General features: G+C 37.8%; 1 protein-coding gene across 1 annotated transcript in view; it reads right to left on the bottom strand.

Annotated features, from left to right (window-relative positions):
• Positions 1 to 20,601, bottom strand: part of Agtpbp1 (ATP/GTP binding carboxypeptidase 1) — a 224,142-nt gene extending 203,541 nt beyond the window's left edge. The window contains exon 1 of the mRNA XM_074052257.1: positions 20,349 to 20,601. The gene's annotated coding sequence lies outside the window, so the exon portion shown is untranslated. The remainder of the gene's footprint in view (positions 1 to 20,348) is intronic.
• Between the last annotated feature and the right edge of the window lie 89 nt (positions 20,602 to 20,690).

The raw sequence follows: 20,690 nt of genomic DNA, 5'->3' as shown, positions 1-20,690 counted from the left end.
CTTTGGAGAATGGTAGGGAACTAACCAGTTATGTTGATAACTGGTGATTAAAAGGGAAAGAGCCAACTATTTATTTTTTTCCTGTACAACTAATGTACTACAAAGTAGTCCAATAGGTAATGATGAGAACTTTCTCTTTAAATATATATCCAGCTAATAAGTGAAGAATTTATAAAATTAGAGTCTCATCACTTTTGATTCCTAGTAAATTAATCAACTCAGGTAACCATTATCAAGTACTAACATACACATACATTCATGCACATACATATAAACACAAACTAGATACCATATATCTATTGAGGGAAGAACAGAACATAACTATGAAGTAATTTTACCAGAAAAGTAAAAAACTGAACGTGAATCTAATCAAGAGTTTAAATTGAGGAGAATTCCAAGATGGCGGCTAGAGGTAGGAAGCAGAAAGCGACCCTCCTATAGTGAAAGCTTGGAGAGACACTGGAGACACACCTTGCAGGCATAATCACCGAGAAAAGGCATAACTTTGACCTCTCCACATCTCCAGCCGGTGCAGAGAATCTCCACTTCACGTTAAATGGAGAAACGAGGAGGGCCCCCGGGGCCGCCAGTGGCCGACGCCCATACGGCTTGGGAAGACGCGGACCAGGTGAGCTTCGTGGTACCGTGGTAGCCCCACAGACAAGCCTAGGCCAGAGCAGCATAGCCCCCTGGACAGACTGACCTCCACCCGGGAAAAAAAAAAGAGAAACTGAGTACTAAGCAATAAGAACAGTCAAGACACGCTGGACAGAGGGTGGGGCGCCCTGAGCGCTGAAGATTGGGGGAAGGGAACCCTTCCGGGGACAGTAAATAAACAAGCCAGGCGGACCAGAGAGCCTCTGGCGGGAGCGGGGCGCACGCCCAGCAACCAGGAGCAGGGACGCTTGTGAGAGGAGGGAAGACCCACTTCCCAAATGAACTGTAAACAAACATGGCGGCCGGCAGGAGCAGCAGCACCGCCCAGTAAGCAGGAGCAGGAAAGCTTCTGAAAGTGGCAGTGGAAAGAAAACTTCAGAGGAGAGGGGGGAAGACCCACCTCCCACATGAACTGTAAATAAACATGCAGGCCTGACAATGCGGGGGCAGTGTCACCTTTCCCAGTGCTTGGAAAGGGGAAAGCCTGTAGCAGAGGCTCCCGCACAGGAGAACTCTGAGCAAACAAAGCCTGTGGGACCAGGTGAGTGCTAGCTCACCCCAGAGATCTGCATAAATAACACCGCCAGCTACAGGCTGAGAGCAGCAGGCAGGCAAGCCACAGTTGCAGATACCACTCTCAGAACTGTCTCCAGACGCTTTTTTTTCTTTTTCTCCCTACCTTTGATGAGAGAACATCCGAATTACACCTGCAAGCCGAAAAACTTACTGAAACTGTATTGCATTTGAACTGGGGACACTTGGTGGGGCTTTTGTGTGTGTGTGTGTGTGTGTGTGTGTGTGTGTGTGTGTGTAGTTTTGTTCTACTTTATGCATCCCCTTTGATGAGACAACTACAGAACAACATCTGAGGCACCAACTCCAGGACAGGAGATTGAGACAGACACCCAAATTATTAAGACTGAAACTGCATTGCATATAAACTTGGAAGTTTTTTGGTTTTTTTTTTTTTAATTTTCTATTTTCCATTTTATTTTAATTCATTTTTATATATAGATATTACTTTCATTTACTTATTTTTTATTTTTTTATCTTTGATTTTCAACCCTCTCTCTGTCTCTCTAATGTCTGTTCAGCTTACTGTCGATTAGTACACTAACACTCCCTGTTTATACCTTTGAAACTCTCTTGTCTGATACCTTGTTCTGCTTTCTCCCTCTTGTCTGTATATTTGTTTTCCCCTTTTCTTTAACTTCTTTCTTTCCATCTCAGCTCACTCTTCCATTCTCAATATTACCATTGTTATTATTACAAGCTAGAAAATACTTAATTACACACAGTACAGGGACAGTAACAACACCAAGGACAATGACAGGAAGACAGAAAAAACAGGGAAACCAGTTTCCCCACAGCAAAAAATTAGTACAGGAACCAGAGGGGAATGAAGAGAACAGAAACTCAGATCCAGACTCCAACAAAATGAAGATAAACTATGCCAAAGGACCCAATGAAGCCCACAAGAATAATTTAAAAGAAGACATACTACAAGTACTCAATGAGAATTTTATACAGATGATACTGGATAGGGTCAACCAAAATGTACAGGAGACACTCAAGAAATTCCAAGACAATAAAAATAGAGAATTTGAAAAAGCAAAAGAAGAAATAAAGGAAACCATAGAAGCACTGTATAAACACCAAAGTGAAAGAGAGAACACAATGAATAAATGGATAAATGAACTCAGGACAAAAATAGACAACAATAAAGAAGAAAACAGCCAGGATATGGAAAACCTCAGAAAAAAGAACGAAACAGAACTGCAAAACAAAATGGAAGGCCAATCCAGCAGAATAGAACAAACAGAAGACAGAATCTCAGAACTTGAAGATGAAATGGTAATTAAAGGAAAAACTGAAAAACTATTAATTAAACAACTCAAGACCTGTGAAAAGAAAATGCAAGAACTCACTGACTCCATCAAAAGACCAAACTTGAGAATCATGGGCATCGAAGAAGGAGAAGAGGTGCAAGCGAAGGGAATGCGTAATATATTCAACAAAATAATAACGGAAAATTTCCCAAATCTAGAGAAAGATATTCCCATACAAATGCAAGAGGCCTCCAGGACACCAAACAGACCAGATCAAAATAGAACTACTCCACGACATATCATCATTAAAACAACAAGTTCAGAAACTAAGGAAAGAATATTGAAGGCTGCAAGAGAGAAAAAACAAGTAACATACAAAGGTAAACCCATCAAAATCACAGCAGACTTCTCAACAGAAACATTAAAAGCAAGAAGAGCGTGGGGTGAGATCTTCCGGGCACTGAATGAAAATAACTTCAACCCCAGGATACTCTACCCAGCAAAGCTATCATTCAAAATAGATGGAGCAATAAAAGTCTTCCATGATAAGCAGAAACTAAAACAATATGTGACCACAAAGCCACCATTACAAAAGATTCTGCAAGGGATCCTGCACACAGAAAGTGACACCCAACTTAACCATGAAAAGGCAGGCAGCACCAAACCACAGGATAAGAAAAAGCAAGACAGTAGAGAGTAACATCAAGTTAGGTATACACAATCAAACCTTCAAACAACTAAGATAACTAAATGGCAGGAATCACCACATACCTATCAGTACTAACGCTTAATGTTAATGGACTTAATTCACCCATCAAAAGATACCGTTTGACAAAATGGATTAAAAAAGAAGATCCAACACTTTGTTGCTTACAGGAGACTCATCTCACCGACAGAAATAAGCATATGCTTAGGATGAAAGGCTGGAAGAAGATTTACCAAGCCAATGGCCCCCGAAAACAAGCAGGAGTAGCAATACTTATCTCTGACAAAGTAGACTTCAAACCTACATTGATCAAACGAGATAAAGAAGGACATTCCATACTAATAAAAGGGGAAATAGACCAAAAGGAAATAATAATCATCAATCTGTATGCACCCAATGTCAACGCACCCAATTTCATCAAACATACCCTGAAAGACCTAAAAGCATATATAAACGCCAACACAGTGGTTGTGGGAGACTTTAACACTCCATTATCATCAACAGATAGGTCATCCAAACAAAAACTCAATAAAGAAATCCAAGATCTAAAATATGCAATAGATCAAGTGGACCTAGTAGATGTCTACAGAACATTTCATCCAACCTCTACACAATATACATTCTTCTCAGCAGCCCATGGAACCTTCTCCAAAATAGATCATATCCTAGGGCACAAAGCAAGCCTCAGCAAATATAAGAAAATAGAAATAATACCATGCATACTATCTGACCACAATGCAGTAAAAGTAGAACTCAACAACAAAAGTAAAGACAAAAAACATGCAAACAGCTGGAAACTAACTAACTCATTACTTAATGAAGAATGGATCATCGATGCAATAAAAGAGGAAATTAAAAAGTTCCTGGAAGTCAATGAAAATGAAAACACAACCTACCGGAACCTATGGGACACAGCTAAGGCAGTCTTGAGAGGAAAGTTTATAGCCATGAGTGCATATATTAAAAAGATTGAAAGATCCCAAATCAATGACCTAATGATACATCTCAAACTGCTAGAAAAACAAGAACAAGCAAATCCCAAAACAAATAGAAGGAGAGAAATAATAAAAATAAGAGCTGAAATCAACGAAATAGAAACCAAAAAAACCATACAAAGAATTAATGAAACAAAAAGTTGGTTCTTTGAAAAAACAAACAAGATCGAAAGACCCCTGGCAAACCTGACTAAAATGAGGAGAGAAAAAACCCAAATTAGTAGAATTAGGAATGAAAGGGGAGATAACAACAAACACCATGGAAGTCCAGGAAATCATCAGAGACTACTTTGAGAACCTATATTCAAATAAATTTGAAAATCTAAAAGAAATGGACAGATTTCTAGATACATATGATCATCCAAAACTGAACCAAGAGGAAATTAATCACCTGAATAGACCTATAACACAAAATGAAATTGAAGCAGCAATCAAGAGTCTCCCCAAAAAGAAAAGTCCAGGACCTGATGGATTCTCTGCTGAATTCTATCAGACCTTTAAAGAAGAACTGATACCAACCCTCCTTAAACTGTTCCATGAAATAGAAAGGGAAGGAAAACTGCCAAACACATTTTATGAAGCCAGTATTACACTTATCCCAAAACCAGGCAAAGACACCTCCAAAAAGGAGAACTATAGGCCAATCTCCTTAATGAACATTGATGCAAAAATCCTCAACAAAATAATGGCAAATTGAATTCAGCAACACATCAAAAAGATTATTCACCACGACCAGGTAGGCTTCATCCCAGTGATGCAGGGGTGGTTCAACATACGAAAATCAATAAACGTAATAAACCACATTAACAGAAGCAAAGACAAAAACCACTTGATCATCTCAATAGATGCAGAAAAAGCCTTTGATAAGATCCAACATCATTTCATGATAAAAGCTCTAAGAAAACTAGGAATAGAAGGAAAGTTCCTCAACATTATAAAAGCTATATATGACAAACCTACAGCCAGCATTATACTTAACGGAGAAAAATTAAAACCATTCCCTCTAAAATCAGGAACCAGACAAGGATGCCCACTATCTCCACTCCTATTCAACATAGTACTGGAATTCCCAGCCAGAGCAATTAGGCAAGAAGAAGGAATAAAAGGAATACAAATAGGTAAAGAAACTGTCAAAATATCCCTATTTGCAGACGACATGATCCTATACCTTAAAGACCCAAAAAACTCTACTCAGAAGCTTCTAGACATCATCAATAGCTATAGCAAGGTAGCAGGATATAAAATCAACATAGAAAAATCATTCGCATTTCTATACAATAACAATGAGCAAACTGAAAAACTGAAAACAATTCTATTTAGAATAGCCTCAAAAAAAAATGAAATACCTAGGTGTAAACCTAACAAAAGATGTGAAAGACCTCTACAAGGAAAACTATACACTTCTGAAGAAAGATTGAGGAAGACTATAGAAAGTGGAGAGATCTCCCATGCTCATGGATTGGTAGAATCAACATAGTAAAAATGTCTATACTCCCAAAAGTTATCTACTTGTTTAATGCAATAACCATCAAAATTCCAAGGACATTCATTAAAGAGATTGAAAAATCTACTGTTAAATTTATATGGAAACACAAGAGGCCATGAATAGCCAAGGCAATACTGAGTCAAAAGAACAATGCAGGAGGTATCATGATACCTGACTTCAAACTATATTACAAAGCAATAACAATAAAAACAGCATGGTACTGGCACAAAAACAGACATGAAGACCAGTGGAACAGAATAGAGGATCCAGATATGAAGCCACACAACTATGAGCAGCTTATCTTTGACAAAGGAGCTAAAAATATACGATGGAGAAATAGCAGCCTCTTCAACAAAAACTGCTGGGAAAACTGGTTAGCAGTCTGCAAAAAACAGAAACTAGATCCATGTATATCACCCTATACCAAGATTAACTCAAAATGGATCAAGGATCTTAATATCAGACCCCAAACTCTTCAGTTGATACAAGAAAGAGTAGGAAATACTCTGGAGTTAGTAGGTATAGGTAAGAACTTTCTCAATGAAACCCCAGCAGCACAGCAACTAAGAGATAGCATAGATAAATGGGACCTCATAAAACTAAAGAGCTTCTGGTCATCAAAAGAAATGGTCTCTAAACTGAAGAGAACACCTACAGAGTGGGAGAAAATATTTGCCAACTATACATCAGACAAAGGACTGATAACCAGAATATACAGGGAACTTAAAAAACTAAATTCTCCCAAAACTAATGAACCAATAAAGAAATGGGCATGTGAACTAAACAGAACTTTCTCAAAAGAAGAAATTCAAATGGCCAGAAAACACATGAAAAAATGCTCACCATCTCTAGCAATAAAGGAAATGCAAATTAAAACCACGCTAAGATTCCACCTCACCCCTGTTAGAATAGCAATCATCAGCAACACCACCAACAACAGGTGTTGGCGAGGATGCGGGGAAAAAGGAACCCTCTTACACTGTTGGTGGGAATGTAGACTAGTACAACCACTCTGGAAAAAAATTTGGAGGCTACTTAAAAAGCTGGACATCGATCTACCATTTGATCCAGCAATACCACTCTTGGGGATATACCCAAAAGACTGTTACTCCAGAGGCACCTGCACATCCATGTTTATTGCAGCACTATTCACAATAGCCAAGTTATGGAAACAGCCAAGATGCCCCAGCACAGATGAATGGATTAAGAAAATGTGGTATCTATACACAATGGAATTCTATGCAGCCATGAAGAAGAACGAAATGTTATCATTCACTGGTAAATGGATGGAACTGGAGAACATCATTCTGAGTGAGGTTAGCCTGGCCCAAAAGACCAAAAATCGTATGTTCTCCCTCATATGTGGACATTAGATCAAGGGCAAACACAACAAGGGGATTGGACTATGAGCACATGATAAAAGCGAGAGCACACAAGGGAGGGGTGAGGATAGGTAAGACACCTAAAAAACTAGCTAGCATTTGTTGCCCTTAATGCAGAGAAACTAAAGCAGATACCTTAAAGCAACTGAGGCCAATAGGAAAAGGGGACCAGGAACTAGAGAAAAGGTTACATCAAAAAGAATTAACCTAGAAGGTAACACCCACGCACAGGAAATCAATGTGAGTCAATGCCCTGTATAGCTATCCTTATCTCAACCAGCAAAACCCCTTGTTCCTTCCTATTATTGCTTATACTCTCTCTACAACAAAATTAGAGATAAGGGCAAAATAGTTTCTGCTGGGTATTGGGGGGGGAGCGGGAGGGGGTGGAGTGGGTGGTAAGCGAGGGGGTGGGGGCAGGGGGGAGAAATGAACCAAGCCTTGTATGCACATATGTATAATAAAAGAAAAATGAAAAAAAAAAGAAAATGAAACTAGAAGTATATTCCAATTTTATTACAACTCATATGGACACCTATTCTATTCGTGTAATCCTATGCCTGCTTATGTTTACTATGCATTTCGTACCTTTCTTGCCTTATAAATAAAGCAAGTCTAATCCAAGTTTACACCAATCTGGGTGTAATTATTAACGTCATCTTCTTATACTCTCAGAAGTATCCCAGTTTGAATAAGAAATGATATGACCTCCTTACATATTATAGTGTCTCTGACACAGGTTATCTCCCATCTCCCCATGTTGAAAATATCCATCACTTCCATAACATAAAGAAACATTACAATTTCAATAGAAGTAAAGGAAAGAAGACAGTTAAATGGTATCCTCAGTTTTCTGAAAGAAAATAACATCCACAGTTACCTAGCAAAAAATCTATTAATAGTGAAAACATTTTTAGGAAAGAAGTAGGAATAAGTATATTTTCAAGAAAAAAATAGAGTGAGAATTCATCACCAGCAATCCCATGCTGTAAGTATTTAAAGGTGTTGTTCAAGCAAAAGGAAAACTAGTAGAATGTCAGAGACACAGAAAGGAATGAGAAACAAAAAAACTAATAATCATGCTAGAATGTAACTTATTTGTTCTGCTATAACAGAGTATCTGAAATTGGGTAATTTATACAGAACAGAAATTTACTTCATTCTGGAGGCTGAGAAATCCAAGATAAAGGTACCAGCCTCTGGCCTGACCTTGCTACATCCTTACATGAGAGAAGATGGAAGGTCTAGAGACATCAAACCGACTACCACAAGCCTTTTTTATAAAAGGCAGCATTAATCTGTTATTTCATGGCCTAAATGACTCCCCCAAGGTCCCACCTCCAAACACTGTTAAATTGAAGATAAATTTTCTAACACATGAATTTGGGGAAACACAGTCCAACCAAAGCAGCTAGTAACTCAAAAGGATGTTAATACATAAAACAAAAACAGTAATTTTTGTTTAGTTTCAAATATTTTGTTCAGTTTAAAATACTTAAGAATTAAGTATAAGACCATATTGTATGTAATTTGGGAGGGAGGTACATGGAGTTACAATACTCAAAAAACCTCCCAGTATATCGGGACAGGGTAAAAACACCAGTTAATATGAGATTTTACAAACTTAAAAACTACCTGTTGTGGTGGCTCACTTTTGTAATCCTAGCTACTTGGGAGGCAGAGATCAGGAGGATCACGATTCCAGGACAGCTCAGACAAAGTTAGTGAGAGCCCCATCTTGATTAACAAGCTGGGTGTGGTGGTGTGTGCCTGTCATCCCAACTAAGCAAGAGGCTATAGGTAGGATGATCATGGTCAGAAGTCAGCCCAGGGGCAAAAATCCAAGACCATATCAGAAAAATAAGTAAAAGACCCAAAAGGGCTGAAGTATGGCTCAAATGGTAGTATGCCTGCTGGAGGCCTTGAGTTCACACCCTCATACTGACAAGAAACAAAAACAAAACAGACAACCTACATGTTGTAATCGCCAAGGCAACCACCAAGTAAGAATAAAAGGTATTCAACTTCCTAACAAATAGGTATTATAAGAATTAATAGAAAACAAATCATAGAAAAGAGGCAAAAATAAAGATTAAAGGTACTTGGAATAGGCAGAACAAACATAATGTCACACCGTAATTTTGTAGATTTAAAACCAAATATATCAATAATTACAGTAAGTATAAAACAGAGACTCAAAACACTAAGAATTACAGTTTAATAAATAAATCCCAAGAAAGTAAGTTGAGTTTCATCTCCTCTAACTTTTTGCATCATGAACCTAAGGCCATTCAGCTTTGCTTTGAAATTATAAATCCATAGGAATCTCACTTATCACCATGTCCTACTCCAAATAATTCTTTTCGTTTCCTTTTCTTTCTTTTTTTTTCTTTTCTTTTGGTGATGCTAAGGTTTGAATTCAGGACTTCACACTTACAGGTGCTCTTCCCTTGAGCCATACCTCTAGCCGTTTTTGCTCTGGTTATTTTGGTTTTTTTGCCTAGACCAGCCTGGACCATGATCCTCCTATTTTAAGCTTCCCACTATAGCTGGGATGGACAGGCACGTGCCACCAAATCCAGTTTTTTCCATTGAGATGGGGGTCTCACAAACTTTTTTTTTTTTGACTGGACTGGCATGGAACTATGATCTTCCCCATCTCAGCCTCCCATAGAGCTTGAGATGACAGGTGCATGCCACTGCACCCAGCTATTGGTTGAGATGGGCGGAGGGGTCTCACCAACTTGTTTTGCTAGGGCTGGCCTCGAACCATGATTCTGCCAATCTCAGCCTCCCAAGTAGCTAGGATTACAGGAGAGAGCCACTAGTGCCTAGATCAGATAATTCTTTTCTAGTTCATACCCTTTGTCTTCAAAAATTAAAAGAATATCCCTTAATTATTGAGCCAGAAAATATCAGCCTAGTTCTACTTTTTGAAGACATAGACATATGAGTCTATTTCTAATTCCATACAACAGCTCAGCAAGCATAAGAATATGGCCACCTATTTTTCCTTTTATATATCCCAACATCTTAGTAATTTTACATGATCAGCGCCATCTTTAATGAGAACAGTCTACTTTCCAGTTGGCTCATTGATCTGGCTTGTTGAATTATTTTCAGGTTCTGCCTCAGTTACTCATAAATCTGATACTTTCTACAGCTTCACATCATTGGGAAATGATACAAACATCATTCTTTCTCTTTTCATCTTATTTCCTAATAAAAGTTAAGTAGAACATATTTGATGACTGTGCTTCAAAACAGGCATTGGAGAGCTTTCTCTAACTTGACTTTGAAACCATTAATCAACATTCTGAATGTAGGCAGATTTAAACACTAATAAGTCTTCCTGGGTAACCAGCTCACATTTCTCCAACTGGTCCACAAAGTCAACATGGGAGACTTTGCTAGACATCTTACTGAAATTCACATAACCTAACTCAATTTACCAGATGAGACCTAGTAATTCCAGTAATGATGTCAAATTCCATTTCCATTTTTTTGGGGGGGGGGCAGAGAGACAACTATAAAGAATATGCAAGTCTGTAGACTTAGGTCAGAAAAAGTATGACAATCTAGCCCTTCATCCATTTCCAGGTACTGACACTGATGGACATCACTTTTTAAAGAGAACACATTGGAATGCATTGAATCTGGAGCAACACAGCTGTGGTCCAAATGCATGATTAACAGGTAGAAGCACTAACAAACAGCCTTTAGAGACTCCAGGAACTAGTCAAGTAGAGTGAGGTCTCTTATACTCCAAAAAGTTACAAAGAGGTCTATTTGAGGCTCACAGGGCACTGGTCTCAGAGATTGAGGATGTATTCCTTGGGGCATTTGTTTATATTAATACCTGAACTCTGAGGTTCTTTCACATGAACTGGAGTCATGGCCTTAGACTCCTTTCTTGGAGACCTGTAGGAATCAGAATATTTTCTGCATTATGAAATTAAAACCCTGGCTCAAAGTGGCTTGAACAAGAATGAATCCATTTTTTCACCAAATGAAACTCTGAGAGGCAGAGCATACTTCAGGATTGGTGGATTGCACAGCTCTGTCATGAGCAACCCAGGAATTTTCCCCATCACTCCACTTTGCAACAGTAATAGAATTACCAAAATTGGCTTAGATTATTTATTTGGAGTTGAATGGATGTTGATGAGTCAACAAATATCCATTACAGAGTTTAGGACCTTGAATGTAGAACAGAACTTCTGGTTCTAAGCCTGAGCTTCTTTTCTGACTTTTAAGATACAGCCAATCTAAGGGTAATAAGATTAACACTTTAATCCTAATACAGGCAAAGGTATGTGACCATTCCCCAGATATATACCTTAATACCCTCTAGATATTGTCCAACACAGTGGTACATTACCATTGAATTCTAATCAGAGTACTAGGTGCAGGTTAGGTCGGAGAGCCCTTGTTCCACAGATACGAGGCTTGAGGAAGAAAGTCTACCAGAAAGAAGTATGCCCAGGTACCTTTCTAGTTGAAAATAGACATTACCTAATTCCAGTAAGTGGTAAAGAATAAACTTAATGATTCTAATGTTGGCTATGAAGTTAACAGATTTAGTGAAGAGAAGCTGGAATGAACGAATAAACTGAGGAGCAAGGCACTATTTAATCTATGCTACCTCTACCTTCAGTCAGGAATATGCTATTGCTGTCTAGTAAAATGGGCAACAATACTTTTCTTTTCTTTTTCCTTAGCTACTGAGAATTTTTGAAAAATAGGGAAAAAACTTCTTCCAGTGATGCTAAGGTTCAAACCCAAGACCATGCACATTCTAGGAAAGTGTTCTACCACTGAACTATACCAGTAGCCCAGGGAGATATTTTTTTAACAATTTTACCATATATTAAAAATTTACAATGTATACTAAAAGAATAAACTATTAATTACTCTAAATGAAATACTTACTTTAGTGCAGAATGATTTCAATATTCTTAAACATGTATGATTATCTTGGTCATGTTCATTGCACTTTCAAAGATATGAGAATTGAAAAGCATTTTATTTCTAGAGAATGATGAGTTAATAACTTCTGTTGACCTTAAGAATGAAAATTGTCTCCAGTTGAATCAACTCTCATTCAAGACACAGATTTGCTGTCTAGTCTCCCTACCTTTGGATAGCATATAAATTTCTAAGAAATAGATGAATGCTGGATTTGCATACAAATGTTGGCCTTTGTTCTAAACTTAGCTATCCAATATAGGAAATATCTATCAGCAGCTAACAAAGCATATTTGAATAATAGAATCTTGGGATTAGAAAAGACCATTGTAAGCTAATCTTTTGTAAGTTCATATTTTTATACAAAGTACTTCAATGAAACTTTGAGACTCAGCATCCTCTGTATTAAATTAGCCTACTATTCTTTATATGTTCTTATAATCTCTATTAGCTATAAATTTTATACATTAGTATATCTGCAACAATCCTACTTCATGCATGTCCTAAGGAGAAAAAGGCTAGAGCCTTACTAAATGTTATTAATCATACTTTTGAGAAATGATCTCCCCTCTACCCACTTGCCAGTATCTTATTTAGATAATTTTCGAACTGTTTTGTTAGTCATTTTGTGAGAAAAAGCATTAGAATGGGTTTCATTTTGGACTCTTCATTAGCTATTCTTTCCAATTTTGAATGAGTCATATTCTTTGTCTCTAATTTACATTATATACTACTGCTTAATAACCCCAACAAGAGTAAATCTTGTTTGTGATCAAGTATACTTTAAGAATAACTGGCATAGGAACATGCCAGTTAGAATGGAAACATACCATTCTATAAATAACCAAATTCTCTTCATGATTTGCTACATTCATTTTTAAAATTTTGATAGAGTTCTACAAAGACTTTGTATATTGAGAGACTGTGTGGTTTAACGTGACCTTTTTTTTCTTCTAAAAATAAAAATGATCATGCATTACTTTTTAAAAGTTACATGTAAAAGCTAAGGAAAAAATTCAAAATATGATGTCTCATGCCAAAACCTATATGTTTGGTTCAATTTATTTTTTTTTTATTCTCAAAACCACTTTAATCATAGTTTTCACTACATAGTGATGAGGGGTGGAAGATGGTAACTAGTATCAAGTCAATTTACTAGGCACCCTTTCTCCCCACCCCAAAGCGAACAGCCTGAGCTTCTGACAACAGAAAAATGCTTTGTTTTCCAGGGACTCCCATTCCTGGGATAACAACAGGATTTCAGGAGAATAAGAATGAAGGAAAGGGCAAACTAGTCAAGGGAGCCAGCATGATGTTTGAATTCTTCCCAGTACAAACTATATCTAGACACATAGGTAGGTGCCCCTCCTAAGAAACCCTCATCCAGCAATTTCCACTCAAGGCTGCATTGCCTTCCCAGGGAGAATGAAAGCCAATGTTCATTTCATTACACTCCTCCCTGCAGTGCACTCATGTAAAATCAAAGCCTAAGCAGTTGTGGCCCTCATACAACAGAAGCTGCCTTCCTCGGCTGGCCCTCAGCTGCTGCTGTCTGCCTGGCCATAAAGGAGCAGCCAGAACATGTGTGGTTGTGGGGTGCAGGAGGGGCCAGAATAAGAGCAAAGCATATCAGATGTATGCTCTGGGACTGGGTTGTCATGCTGCCTGACCAGGCACGGCCCTGTGGACCACAGGGCCCTGTGTCCTCCATTAATTCTTCTCTGGGCAGTTCAGAAAAGCTTTAGGGGCAAATTCCAGCTTGTCCTTAAGGCTTATCACCTGGGTGTGTTCCTTATGTAGCAGCTCATCCAGCTTGCAATCCTCTGGGCACTCTGAGATGCTCTTTTCTCCTGCCACAGGCTAGGAATCCTTTACTCTGATGAACAAGTCCAGGTAGTAGCCTGTATCTCCAACCATGAAAGCCATAGGAAATGTGACATCGGCAGCCCAGCCTGCACTCCCAGGCCTGGCCCCACTCTCTGCCCACTTGCTGTGATCTCAATTTATATTAGAATAAAAGGGGTTTCACATTTTATCTCAATGCTATCATAAGAGGCTTAATAAAAATCTTTAGGCTTCTGAAAGGTTGCCTTTTAGACAACCTAAAACAATTCTTTCCACATCTTTGCTGAGTACTTGTAAAGTACAGATGCAAGAGCATGGATGACTTAATAGTTTCCTAAACTCGGGTCACTGGAATGGGTTTTTGAGGATACAGGAGCATAGAATAAAGCTCTTTAGAGATGTTCAAAAACAGGATAAGCATCCACCAATCTGAGTGTGACAAAAGTACTAGAACTTCACTGTTAGTACTGAGAATTAGTCTTCTGGACAACGTAGTCAAGTGGTACTGAATAACTGAGATAGCAAAACATTGAGAATATTGTTACATTATGTAATTTTACAGTTAACAAAACTCTGATTCTTGCAATCCTTCAAATGGTATATACAGTTGGGTTTTACAAATGAGGACATCGGGATTTAGCATGTTCAGGACACGTAAGGCTAAAAATGGGAGTGTGTTTAAGAAGCAACCTGTCATCTCCTCCCCAATTCCATATAGTTCGTTACTCCCCTTCCTTAATCCCTGTAGAAGACTGGAATGGGTAAAGGGGACAATCTCTGGCAAGAAGGGACTAGCGTGGGGAGACAAAGGGATACTATAAAATATGAGAGGAGATACCTTATGAAAAACAGGGGTGCAGTAAAAATGTAATAATGTTGAGGTTTTTCCTCTCTTACCTCCCAAGCTTACTTCTTCCATTCCAAATGGCTAGAAGCTGGAAGATTTTGAGACAAGGGCTATGTTGCAGAGCTCTGGAGGAAACTTTCATACACAAAGTAATGTGAATGAGATCCCCTGAAGTTGTCCAGTGCCCAGTTTGTACAGCCGTAAATAAAGGCTCTCAATCAGAGGTGCCTCCTCTCAGAAATCCAGCCCAAGACACAAAACCACCTAAATGGCTAAGCCAGATCTAGTAAAGCCTACATTTGAAAAGTCCTTACCATGAGCACGAAGCCCTGGTCCACTCTTAGGAACCCCATGGTTTAATTTGGACGTTTAGCTAAGAATCACCAGACTGAAGAAGTCTTTCATGTGAAAGAGACTTAACTATAGTCAGCTTTTCATGTCCATGTGTTCCATATCCATGGATGCAGCCAAATGAGGACTAAAAATCTCCAGAAAAAATCTGAACATGTACAGACTTTTTTGGGTGATTATGTTCTGAGCAATACAGTATGGAACTACTTATAAAACATTTACATTTTATTAGGTATTATAATATCTAATAGAGATGATTTTTTTTTTTAGAGATACTAGGGTTTTATCTAAGGGACTTGTGCTTGCTAGACAAGTGTTCTACCACTTGAGTCATACCCCAGTCCTTTTGCTTTTAGTTTGTTTTTCAGATAGGTCTCTCTCTTTTGCTTGGGCTGGCCTGTGACCATATTTCTCCTATGTCTGCCTCCCATATGGTGAGGACCATAGACATATGTCATCATGCTCAACTTGTTTTTTGAGATAGGGTCTTCCTAAGTTTTGCCCATCTCCACCTCCTGAGTAGCTGGAATTATAGGTGTGCACCACTATGCACAGACAATCTAGAGATGATTTAAAGTATATGAGAGGATTGCATAGATTATATGTAAATACTACATCACTTCAGATGAGATGAGCATATTTTGTTATCTGTGGAGTCATGGAACTAATCTCCCATGGATATCAAAGGACAACTGTAATTAGAAAAAAAGAACTTAGATGAAATAAAGTATGCAGGAAAAGAGAAAATTTTCATTAATATTATTAGGGAGATGAGATAATATTTATGTGGAAGATAAACAATATTCTTGTATAATAAGAAACATTCAGAGAACAAAAAGGAGGTCTTGGAAGTTAAAAAATGTGATAGCAAAAACAAAAACTCCTCTGCAGAGTATCTAATTCATATGTTTTCTTCAGTATTTCTCTATCCTTTCTATATCTAATTTAGTAATTTCATATTTTATCTGCAATTGGTTAATGTTTCTTATGTTCACTTCCCGTTTGAAAGAAGCTATGAGTTTCAATATTTATGCATTAGTTTATTCATTAGTGAACTCTGTATTATGTTAATTTTATCTATGAGTATTGTTATTCAGGAGATAGTTGGATGCTCACGTCTCAGATTTGGTTAGTCACACTTTCCTGCTTGTTATTCCTCTTCCCTGTTTACTTTAATAGGTTCACTACTTTTACCTGATTTCTAGATGTTAGAGTTTCTCAGTAGTCAATTCAGAGCTTATCTCTTTGCATCATTTTCTTATGTGAAGACAATAATATCCCTAGTTCTAAATGATACCATAATTGATAAAACTCTCTAAAAAACACTTTTTACAGAGCAACTACAAATAAATGACACACTGGCTTAAAAGTTTGCAACTTCAGTCACAGTGCTAATATATGAGCTTCTTAAAAGTAAAAATCAGAAAAATCAACAACGCTAAGGAAAAATTGACTTTTCAGCAGACTGAACACAGAAAAAGACACAAATGACAACAGAAAAGATTAAAGATTCTCTACTCCACTCAAGAGAGTTCAAATTAGAACTGTTAAAGAAAAATCTGAGCTGAGTTAAATCTAAGTTTATTTGAGCAATTAAAAAAAATTTCTAAAACTCAGCAGCATTTCCCATGAGGTTAGTTCAAAATGTCCCCTAATGCTACATGTGTAGATTGTATTTATGGCCAGAGAAAAAGAAGAGACAACCTGATTGGCTATAGTCATCATTGTCTTACCTAGTCACGGTGTGATTTGATGAGGCATTTGCTGCATATGCATATGGTTTAATCAGTTGGCAGTCTGTGATTGGCTAAAGCTCAATTGCTATGACTGGTTGAGACTCAGTTACTTGGTTACAAAGGTTACAATTTGTTTACACAGTTCACTATTGCAGCTGCTTTGGGTCAAATTATATCATCAAAGTATAAAGACATGTTTAGACAAAAGTTAATTCATTTAAACAGAATTAATATTGAAATACCATTTTTTTCTACAAACACATTTTAATAAAAAGACATCTGATAAGAATCTATAGAAACAACCACATCGCCAAGGAAAACCTGTAACATTAAATGTTTTACTAGTAAAAACATAAACAGAAATGTTTCAAATGCAACTGAAGAAGCTTTATGAGATAAAATAGAGCAAGAAAAGTCACAATTAAGAAAGTTCTGTGCCAATAGGAAAATGAAGTAATGCCAGAGCAGAACTAAAATTTCCTTTTAAATCATCTTCTTACTGTGGTCTCCATGTGACTTAAACCAGTGAGAGAGCATGCAAAGTGCACAGGGATTGGACCATAGGTGGGCTCTTCTATAATCTCCACACACTCCTACTGTCCAGTGATAGCCACCCCAAATGCAGTTGGTGATCCCTAACAGAAGTCCTTGAAGGAATATGCACTAACAAATAAACCATGGAAGGAGATCAGAAAACACTACAATTTTGGTACTTAACATTTTCAATAAAATATAAACCATCCTTACTATATTGAATATTTTCTCAATGATATGGCAGTCAAATTTAAATAGATGACAAATACATGGAAAAATGCCTTGACTCCACACAATGTTGTTCAATTGTCATAATACTACAAATGCATTTGAAATTTTATAGATAGCTGTATTGTCTAAATGCTCCTCAAAGAAATGCATTAATCATGACATAAAGAATTACTTTAAATTGAAAATTAAAGTTAAAAAGGTGCTGTATGGATTGGCTTTCTTTTTCTTTTTTTAAATTGTTGTGCTGGGGGTACATTATGGCATTTATCAAGATTCTTACAATGTATCAAATATATCATACTTGAATTCACCCCCTCCATCATTCTCCTTTATTCCCCCTCCCCCCATTCCTGGAATAGTTTCAACAGGTCTCATTGAAATACCATTTTTATCTCTTAGCAGGTTGGCAAAAGTCTAAGAGTTTGACCACATACTGTATTGGTAATGTTGTGAGAAAGAGCACTCATATTGAATCAGTTAGCATTATGTTGCTGTGACGAATTACCCGGGAAAAGCTGAAGAAGAATTCACTTTGCTTACAGTTTCAGACCATTCTTGGCAGGGAGGTGTGGGGAAGAGTAGTAGAGCTCACATCATGGTGGGGAGAGAAACAACTCTGCTGTAGGCTCTCTCCTTTCTCCCCTTTTACTGCATCTGGGCCCCAGCCTATGGGATGGTGCCTCTCACATTTAAGGTGGGTCTTCCCTTCTTAGTTAATCCTCTTTGGAAATGTCTTCACAGATGCACCCAGAGGTGTGTTTTACTAATTTCGTAGGTACATCTCAATCCAATTAAGTTGATAGTCAGGATTAACCATCACACATACATTGCTGGTGGAAATTTTTTAAAAAGAAAATAAACTCTAGAGGGGAAATCGTCAAAAACAGAATTACATATCCATGTACACTTAGATTCCAAATTCCTACTTTATAAGGTCTCAAGAACTATTAGTTTGGGCTGACTTCAAATTGCAGTCCTCCTGATCTCTGCCTCCTGAGTAGCAAGGATTAGAGGCTATGTATTTATCATCATTTTAATATAACATGAAAAAAAATGTTCATTTGAAATTATATATTCTGCATTATTTTGTTTACATAAATATTTAAACAAAACATGAGACTAGTTAACAGTGGCAATTAGTAGTAATTTATAAGTAGGAATATCTAATTAAAAACAATGTGTGGGGCTGGGTGTGGTGGGGCACACTTGTAATCCCAGTTATGCATGTGTCTGAGGCCAGCCTGGGCAGCAGGGGAAACCCTATTTGAAACTACAGCAAAAGAAGCCTGGGGGCATGGCTCAAATGGAAGACCACCTGTCTAGCAAGCCTTGAGCTCAAGTCACAGTACAGGCATTTAAAAAAAAAACTGTGAAAAGAGTAGTATAAAATTAATACATTATGAAAACATCATAAGAAGATAATTATAGATCATTTCCTAATGCAGCCATTTAGTTTAGCTTTTTTTCCTCTCATGTTTCAATTTAAAGAGTTAAGTTTTTATCTACTAATAAGATTCAGCCTTGTAGAAATTAGTTTCCATCTCTCAACATATATGAAATAATATGTATTTCAAATACAAGTCTTGAAGCAGTCTTTTTCTTTCAATAAATGAATCTTTCTTATTAGTTTTTTTTCACAATGTACACATAATATGAAATGACTCCTATGCACCTAGTTCATCTTTTCTAGCCAAACAGTTTTGGAGAAACAGCATGTATGTTGCTGTTTTACTGTAATTCTTTTGCATTTTCTTTTCCTCAATGTATTCAGTGACTACCAACTATGTGCCTAAGTGCTAGAGATACAGTGTTGATGAAAACAAAGTTACTACCCTAAGGAAATACATTCTGTAAGAGAAGTAAGATGATATTTTTTAATTTTAAAAAATAGTCAACTTGAGGGCTGAGGTTAGAGTTCAGTGGTAGAGTCCTTGCCTAACACAAGCCAGGACCTGTGTTCGATCCCCAGCAGCACACACACACACACTCACTCGACTGAAGTGTGACTTATTTATATATTTAAAATGCACACATTTTAAGTATATTTTCAATGAATTCTTACAAATGTGTTCCCTCACTTAACCATCACCATAATCACAATACAGAATATTTCTTCAAATCACCAAGCTCTACCCAAGTTAATCCTTTCTTGACCCCTGAGTAGCCACAAACATTTTATCATTGTAAGTCAGATTTGCCTGTTTTAGAGTTTCGTATGAACAGAATCATGCTTTTTGTCTGTTTCTTTTGCTAGGTTCATTCATGTTGTTGCATGTTGAGTTCTTGATTCCTACTTATCGATGATTAGAGTTCATCACATCACATGGATATGCCACAAGTTGTTTATCCAATCCCCAGGTGACAGACATTTACGCTGTTGGGAGTTTTGATTATGAATATTCAATGTGGCATTTGTGTGGCTACATGTTTTCATTTCCAGGTAAATACCTAGGAAATTACTGGGTCACATAAGTATAATTATAAGAAAACGATGGTTTTCCATAAGATGGTGCCATTTTGCACGCCCATCAGTTGCCTAAGAGAGGTCCAGTATCTTGTGCCCTTGTCAACGTTAGATACTGTCTTCTAAAACTTTAGCTATTCTCTTGCGCGTATAGTCATCGAAATGGACTTCCTAACCGTGCCAGTCCATTTGTATAACCCCATTTAAAAAACTGATCATTTTATTATAAATTTTAAGGAAAACCTAAGACATGAGTCTGAAGAAAACGGCTGGCTTGACGCTGATCTTTTTTTTTTATCGTTTTTACATTTACTTACATTTGTACACACTGTTTGTGCCACCTCCACTCCCCATCCCCCTGGCTTGACGCTGTTGACACTTTCTTTTTTCCTTCATGAACCATTCTGGCGCTCTCTAGAAAACGTGTATCCGGTGTCAAGTGGCGCTAGCCTGCCCTAGCTGCCGGAGCCCGGCTGTTCCTTCAGCCCCGCCACCTGAAAGGCCTAAGGAAACCGCTGCTTCCTTCCGCCCCTACGTCTCCTTTCATGAATCTCTGTGGCGTAGGAACAGGATGCCCCCGGGTTCCGCCCCCTTCCGGGACCCGTCCACTGCCAGTACTCGGTCTCAGGCTGGGAAACGAAAGTGGCTTCCGGTCTCGC

Source organism: Castor canadensis, chromosome 13 (assembly GCF_047511655.1).
Source record: "Castor canadensis chromosome 13, mCasCan1.hap1v2, whole genome shotgun sequence".
Classification (NCBI taxonomy): domain Eukaryota; kingdom Metazoa; phylum Chordata; class Mammalia; order Rodentia; family Castoridae; genus Castor; species Castor canadensis.
This window is presented reverse-complemented; position numbering and strand designations above follow the sequence as displayed.